Source organism: Lynx rufus, unplaced genomic scaffold (genome assembly GCF_022079265.1).
Source record: "Lynx rufus isolate CCGP_SWC_20201006 ecotype Redwood Valley unplaced genomic scaffold, mLynRuf1.p SCAF_10, whole genome shotgun sequence".
Taxonomy (NCBI): domain Eukaryota; kingdom Metazoa; phylum Chordata; class Mammalia; order Carnivora; family Felidae; genus Lynx; species Lynx rufus.
The window spans coordinates 69,540,899-69,549,603 of NW_025814824.1; positions in this window are offsets into that span (position 1 = coordinate 69,540,899).

The following is an 8,705-nucleotide window of genomic DNA, read 5'->3' on the forward strand; positions in this document are numbered from 1 at the left end:
AGCACTGAAACATTGTTATTTATTAATTACAAAAACAAACAACAACAACAAAAAAACCCGCCACCTTTTATTAAGCATCAACTCTGTGCCAAGGCAGTATGCCGAGCACTTTGCCTACAGTATCCCATGTAGTCCTCCTAATACTCTGCAAGCTAACTCTTCTTATCCCTAGCTCACCTGTAAATAAGGTGAAGCTCAGAAACACTGGATAGCACGTTATTTGTCCATAGTCACACAGCAGGTAACCGACAATGTCAGGCTCAAACCCAGGGTAGGCCATGTGTGACTTCTGCTACTGAGAGGCACTGCTGTTACATAACTGGTGAGGCAAGTCAAACTGAAGGCATTCCCACCTCCTTCACTTACCCTGCCTGGTGATCATGGCTAAATCCCTTGACATTTTGGCCTCTGTTATTTCACCCATAACATGGGGATAATGAGATCATCACTTCAATTCTTAAAGCTATTAAAAAAAAATTCTGAAAATTTACTTTTAAGTGAGAGGTATTTGGAAGTCACTCAATCATCAAAACAACACATGCCAAGCACCTATAATTTACAGAGCCCTCAGCCAAGACCTAAGGATATTAAAGGAATATGAAGACCTCAAGAAACTTTCCACTTAGCAGTTAAAAATCACAACGTTTATAACATGCCACTCACCCAGACAGGAATAATAGTCTTTCCCAAACTTCAGTAAAGCAGTAAGGGGGACTCATCCAGGTTGCCCACTCCTGGCACTAGGATCTTTAAGGTTTTAGGCAGAGACACATAACAAGTACAGGGACCTATACTTATCTGATGCCCTCCATTTAGCCTCCTTGCTAAGTTAATCATACTATCCAATCTTTCTGTAAAACATATGGACAGACACCTAAAGCACACAGAATAGACAGCAGACTACTCCCCCAAGCCCTCCACCAGTCTGATGTTGGCTTACGAAGAGTCATCTGGATATGCATCCAAGTGCATTTATGCCAATTGTACTTACCAGTAAAACGACATAATTTAATTATTTTTGGAATCTAATAAAATCTGAATGTATAAAGAGTTGCTTTTATTGAAGGAAACTATCAACAAAACTAAAAGGCAGCCTGAGGAATGGGAGAAGATATTTACAAATGACATATTGGATAAAAAGTTAGTTTCCAAAATCTATAAAGAACTTACCAAACTCAATACCAAAAAAACAAATAATCCTGGTGAAAAATGGGCAGAAGACATGAATAGACACTTTTCCAAAGAAGACATCCAGGTGGCTGACACATGAAAAAATGCCCAACATCAGTCATCATCAGGGAAATGCAAATCAAAACCACAATGAGATACCACCTCACACCTGTCAGAATGGCTAAAATTAACAACACAAGAAACAAGAGGTGTTGGCAAGGATGCAGAGAAAGGGGAACCCTCTTGCACTATTGGTGGGAATGCAAACTGGTGCAGCCACTCTGGAGAACAGCATAGAGGTTCCTCAAAAAGTTAAAAATGGAACTACTCCATGATCCAGCAATTGCACTGCTAGGTATTTACCCAATAGATACAAAAATACAGATTCGAAGGGGCACATGCAACCCAATGTTTATAGCAGCGCTATCAACAATAGCCAAGCTATAGAGGAGCCCAAATGTCCATTGATTGATGAATAGATAAAGAAGATATGGTACACATATACATTGGAATATTACTCAGCCCTCAAAAAGAACAAAGTCTTGCTATTTGCAATGACATGGATGGAGCTAGAGTGTATTATGTTAAGTGAAATAAGTCAGCAGAGAAAGACAAATACCATATTATTTCACTCATATCTGGAATTTAAGAAACAAAACAGATGAACATATGGGATGGGGAAAAAGAGAGAGGGAAACAAACCAAGAGAGACTCTTACAGATAGAGAATAAACTGAGGGTTGATGGAGGGAGGTGGGTGGCTAGATGGGTGATGGCTATTAAGGAGGGCACTTGTTACGATGAGCACTGGGTGCTATATGTAAGTGATGAATCACTAAATTCTACTGAAACCAATATTGCACTGTATGTTAACTAGAATTTAAATAAAACTTTGAAAAAGAGCTACTTTTATGAAAAACTATTTGAATACTTTGAAAAGACTCAATATGGATGAGTCACTAAGTAAATGGCTTTGGAAATAGGTGTGGGCAAGATAACAATAATTGGAGTAAAAATCATAAAAGTCTAGAAAGATATTACACCCAAGTTGCTTCACAAATGTTTTTAAGTTCCTACTCTACATTAAAGAAAGCAGAAGTCCAATTGTAGATTGTGCATCATGGCTACGGTTTATGGAAGAAAAATGACTACAGTCAGTGAACCACCCCCCCCCAAAAAAAGTTTTGGCCCAACATCAAAAGACTGGCAAAGGCATGTACATGTATGTGGTCTACATTAAAATAAAGTGTTTATGGTATATGTGTATCATTTTATCCCCACTTTAACCAACTTGTCAAAAACACCAATCAACTGCTGGTCCCAATCATATCTGATAAGAGGGCTTCTACTGTATTACAAGAGCAGAGCTGTTTTGTTTCATTTTGTTTTTTCAGATTATAGTTTCATGAAGAGGCAAGATTTTTGTTGAGTATGGCCAAGCCTATGCTCTGAAATGAGCTACATTTGGTTGCTCTATTATGGGACATATAATAGGTCCTGATTTCAGTCCCCAAGGCCCTTGCATGTGGCTGGGGAAAATCCCCACTCAGACTGGCTCCAGGGACATCACAGTGTCTAGATCACTGTGCCCTGCAGGTCTAGATGCTCTTTGGTGTCAGCTCTTTGGCTGACATTGATTGTTTCTTTCATATGATTTGACCTAGGTTGGAGAAGTGGTTTTTTTTTTAATCTCTAGGACCATCATTTCTAAATCTTATTGCTAATACTCTTGATCAAATTACTGAGTCTTTACAATTGATTTCTATGATGGCAGCAGTTCCCTCTAAATTGCTGTAAGAAATGCTGGCAGCATGTTTCACTCCAAAGTGGCCCCTAATGAGCAATGAATGAACTATTTCTTTTTTTTTTTAATTTTTTTTCAACATTTATTTATTTTTTGGGACAGAGAGAGACAGAGCATGAACAGGGGAGGGGCAGAGAGAGAGGGAGACACAGAATCAGAAACAGGCTCCAGGCTCTGAGCCATCAGCCCAGAGCCCGACGCGGGGCTCGAACTCACGGACCGCAAGATCGTGACCTGGCTGAAGTCAGACGCTTAACCGACTGCGCCACCCAGGCGCCCCATGAATGAACTATTTCTACTTGGCAAATATTAAACTATTCCATAGGTTTTCATATCCACACATATCTAAGGACTACGTCCTAGTTACTTACTGAGCTATGAAAGATTACTAAAATTGGGCTTTAAATTAATACATTACTAATTAATACATTACTAAATTAATACATTACTGAACTCTTCAGTTCAGTGGTTACCAAAGAAGTCTGGCTATTTCTACAAAATACAAAGCTCTTATTGTCTGTGTACAATCTCCAATGACTGGAATTCTAGCAATTTTCAGAAAGAATGCATTGTTCCCAAAACTTTATCATTGGGGTCTTGGGTCAAATATGGTCTTCAGTTCCCTCTACTCTTATTCTAACTAACAGATGTATAGAACGGCTATTAGGTTTTATTTCCGCTGTTAGGTTCTTAAGAAACCGATTGCACTGTTACCATTTTGACTGTTTTCATGAAGATTTACTGTTGATGTCAAGCAAAGTTTTTGAGGACCACTGCTAAGCTTGTTAATCAGAATGGCTGAGGGAAGCTATAGCCAGCTCTGTGTCTCTCTGACCTGGGAATTCTATATTCTTGTCCTTTTAGCAGCTGCCATCTCTCCGTCCTCACCAGTGTTCTCTACACTGTGGATGGTGTGGGAGTTCAATCCTCTTTTGCTTCAAAAATTCCTTTCCTACTCAGAGTCTAAATTTAAAAAAAAAAAATCCTCATTTACAGCTCCATAATATTTCCTGGGTCACACCATTAAATATCTCTCCAACAGCCATTACACTTAAGAACACCATACTCTGTATCTCGTAGTCTGTGTGCATATAAACAAAAATTGCCATACCCTGCAAAATTTTAAATTGAGATTAATTTTACTATTGTCTTTTCATAGACAGATTTTCTTATTGAAACAACACACTCAGCAATACTCTCCGTGCCTTTAGTCTCCTTTGACCTGATACCATCCCCACTAAACTACCATATTTGATCATTTCGCTCTCCTGCTACAAATAGAAGTAGATAAGGGGTTCCTGGGTGGGTCAATCAGTTAAGCACTCAACTTCGGCTCAGATCTCACAGTTCATGAGTTCAAACCCCACATTGGCCTCGACACTGAAAATGCGGAGGCTACCTGGGATTCTGTCTCTCTCCCTTTCTCTCTGCTCACTCACTCGCTCTCTCTGTCTCTCTCAAAATAAATAAACTTAAAACAATAGAAATAGATAAGTTAAGTAATGTATTTTATATGTGTATCTGCTATAAACAGATTAAAGTTTAAGTTTTTTTAGTCCAGAATTCATGCATCCATGATGTAAACCCAATCAAATACTCTCAGTTAACTTTCCCCATTCTTACTTTACTAATCTCACTTTACTCACTTTACTAGGGAAAGTAAATAAAGACTACTTATATTAATTTTAATAAAATTATAAATTTTAATAAAATAATAATTATCTTTATTTTAATAAAATTGAACTGCTCCTAGCACCTGATTTTAAGATGTCCTTCCTGCCTTGCTTTTGGTGATCCATCTGAGAGCCCTTTCCCCTGTTGTGTGTGGGCTCCCATCCTACCAAATCTTCAAAGTTAGTCTTAAGGCTAACTCCTATAAGAAACTTATCCAAATTATTGTAAGCAGGAAGTAGTCTTTCTTGTCAACTCCTAATGATGCAATCCCTGACCAGTCCCCTAAACTCTGCACTTTCAGCCTGGCATCTCAATTCACTGCATCTGTCCTTTGGACTGCAAGCTTCTTTTAATTTTTTTTCAAGTTTTTATTTAAATTCCAGTTAGTTAACATACAAATATCTTTGTTTTTTTTGTTTGTTTTTTTTTAAAGTAGGCTCTACGCCCAATGTAGGACTTCAGCTCATGATCCTGGGACTAAGAGTCACATGCTCCAGGGGTGCCTGGGTGGCTCAGTCAGTTAAGCATCTGACTTCGGCTCAGGTCATGATCTCATCGGCTTGGGAGTTCGAGCCCCACATCGAACTCCACACTGACATTGCAGAGCCTGCTTGGGATGCTCTCTCTCCTCTCTCTGCCCCTCCCCCACTTGTGTGCACACTCTGTCTCCCAAAATAAATAAATAAACTTAAAAAAAAAAAAAGAGTCACATGCTCCACCAACTAAGCCAGACAGGTGCACATGCACGTACACACACACACACACACACACACACACACACACACACACACACCTGCAAGTTTCTTGAGGACAGGATTTGTGTGGTGTTCAGCTTCTTCTGTTGTATCTGCCACTGGGTCTTACAAATAGTAAGCAGTCAGTAAATGAGAAAATGAAAGAATGAATCAATTCAATCAACCAATCAATCAATCAATCCAACAAATGTCTAACTAATGGTTCTCTCCTACTATAGCTTCATTTCTTGACGTTTACTCTTGGATGAACTGACCTTGCTAAGAGTATACAAGGCAGGGTTAAGCAGATTAGCAGAAACTCTCTCTCCTGCCCTTGAGGCAGAGGAGTACAGCCTGACTGCAGGGCAGAGCGAGAACACAAAATTGTGCCAAGGAAATCCTTCCCACCTACACCTGCAAAGGAAGAAAGGCAGGATTTTATCTGACCTCAGGCCCTCACCCTCACACAGGGTGACCATATAATCTGTATCCCAAGTTTCTGACAGTGAAAGAAAGGTTTATTAATGATTATTCTGAAACAATAGGTATGACCCAGGACTGTCCCAAGCAAAAAGGACAAAGGATCACCCCACACTTGGGTACGTTTCATCGCCTATGAAGTTGGGATAATAAAACTAACTCAGAGTTTTTCCCACAAGATGAAATGTGACCATGAAAGTGAAGCACATAGTGTGACATCTGGCACACAAATGGCAGTCGGTAAACAACTGCTCCCTCCCCCACTTCTTATTAAAAGCACTTTATCTTACATATCATTTTTTCTATTCACTGACCTATATAATCTGCTCAATGAACCTTTGTACTAACCAAAGGAGACACCATCATCACCTTTCACTGGGAAGCATGCTGACACACAGGTCAAATGAGTCTCCACTAGAGTCTCAGGTCTTTCACAATGCAGCCAGGACTTACACCCAGGCATATGTCTCCAAACTGAAACTCTTTCTACTGCAACACTCAGGCTTTATAAGCTTCTCAGATCAAATCTGACTGGGCACCTTGTGACATGTGGCTGAAATCAAGGCACAAGGGCAGAGGGCTCAGAAAAGGACAACCAGATATCCACACTCTTCTCAGTCCTAGGGGAGACAGAGATTCCAGCCCAGAAACACGGTTTCATCAACCTCATCCTTTCCAGAAGAAGAATTTCCTGGCTCTGTCATAAGATGTCACACTACATCTCAGAGGTGGCTGCATTGTAGCAGAGGGTGGGAATACACCCCAGTGGTCTAGACAGATTAGGAGCCCAAGATTGATCAGGGAACGGTAATAATTTGGCAGGAGGCAGTTTTCTGGTAGGTTTAGCAAGCATGCAAAAACATCAGTTACGTGTACACATCCATAAGCATCCTGGCTCAAGACCAACTGCTCACTTCTGTTCCCAAATGAGACAAAACAATTAGAAAAGCCAGGTATTATCCCTTCTGTTCACACTTCACTTCCAAAAGACAAATGAGAATTTGTCTAACTCATATATTATTCCTTATCTTTATGTTCTTACGTGAACATTTGTCTGATCTTAATTCCCATGAGTGGTACAAACCTTATTAAAGTCCAACCCAATTTATCAATGAATATTTCCTACTTCACAGAGAAGAGGAAAGACTTTCAACACTAATGCCATATGCCCCTCCTCCTCTAAATTTAAATATAAGAGTACTCATGCTGGGGTGCCTGGTGGCTCAGTTGACTGAGTGCTGGACTGTTGATTTCGCTCAGGTCATGATCTCAGAGTTGTGGGATTGAGCCCTACATCGGGCTCACACACTGAGTGTGGAGGCTGTTTAAGATTCTCTCTCTCTCTCTCTCTCTCTCTCTCTCTCTCTCTGTCCCCCTCCTCCCACTCATACAAGTGCATGTGTGCACTCTCTCTCTCCAACATAAAAATAGAAAACAAAGTACTCATGCTTTCTTATTTCCTTTGCTTGTTTGTCCATCTCCTCACCTCCAGAGCTAGCCCATTGCCCTCTGGACCAGAATTCTTCCAGGACTGTGCTCCATCTGCCATCCCCTCTAATACCTGTTCTCAATTACTTCCACTCTGGCTTCTTCTCCTCAGCCTACAAATAAGCATATGTCTTAGAGATCCCTAAAAACAAACAAACTCTCATTTGCCCCTCCTGGTACCCATCTTGCCTCTTGATTATTCCCTTCACCAAATATACTGACATTGTAATTTACATTAGTTCTGTCTACTAGCTCAATTATCATTCATCTCCAAAGCATTACAATATGGCTACCTTAAAGACTCCACTGAAACATCACCATTGAAACACAGTTTGACAATAAAAACCAATACCTCACTAGCAGCATGAATAAACTTGTCAAATACAATACTCTCGCTTACTTCTTTTTCTCCTTCCTTCAGCATTACAGTCAGAGGCATGGGGGTTATCCTTAGAGTGTTCTCATCACCCCCCACAGCCATCAATCACAAATCTTGTATGAAAAGAACCCCTCAAGGAGAATGAAAGAGTCTGGGTCCCAGCCTAGGACTTGCTACCAATTTATGATTTTATTAGCCACTGCCATATCCAAGTCTCAGAATCCTCCACTGTGCAAGTGAGAATTAAGAGGGAGTAAGTTCAACCCAACCTTTGGGTACAATCCACCTGAGTCATGGCCTTCGAGGCCCAATTTGCCTATTGAGTGTCCAAAGACTGTTTACTTTAGAGCCTCATTCCCCTCTAAACACTGTCCATCTCACTTCTCCCTACAATTCTTTTTAATTATTGATAGCACAGCTGAATCCACCCATTGTGCTCCCCACAGCCCCAGTTCTGAATGTTCTCAATTGGCTAAGAACTGAGGTTTCCATTTCATCAAAGCATGTTTCCTTTAACAATTCAATTATCGTTGCATTACTGAGCCCTTGTTCTGCTATGGATGAGCGAAATCATAACACTGAGCAGTTTCCCAATGAAGAGCCAAAAAAAAAGCAAAGGAAGTAATATCTGATGACATCCAGTGATTGAGAAGAAACTAAACAACTTCAGAAACTACATTCAGTCAAGACCTGGCACCAAGCTGCAGCTGAACCAAGGTCCAGGTTTCTAGCCACTCATCTTACCTAGCTAGAAGGAGGAGAGATGGCCAACATGGGGCCAATTCCATTTAGATCAGCTTGTATTCACCACACCAGACACTGGGCTTGGTATCAGGCACGGTGATTGGGGAACATAAAGATGAAAAGACATAATCCTTGTTACCAGAGCCTTTACAGCCAAAGAACCAAAAATCCATCTTTTCTTTTGGCAGGTAAGAGTTAGTGCATTGGAGCAACAAGGGTTTTGGTCTCAAGCA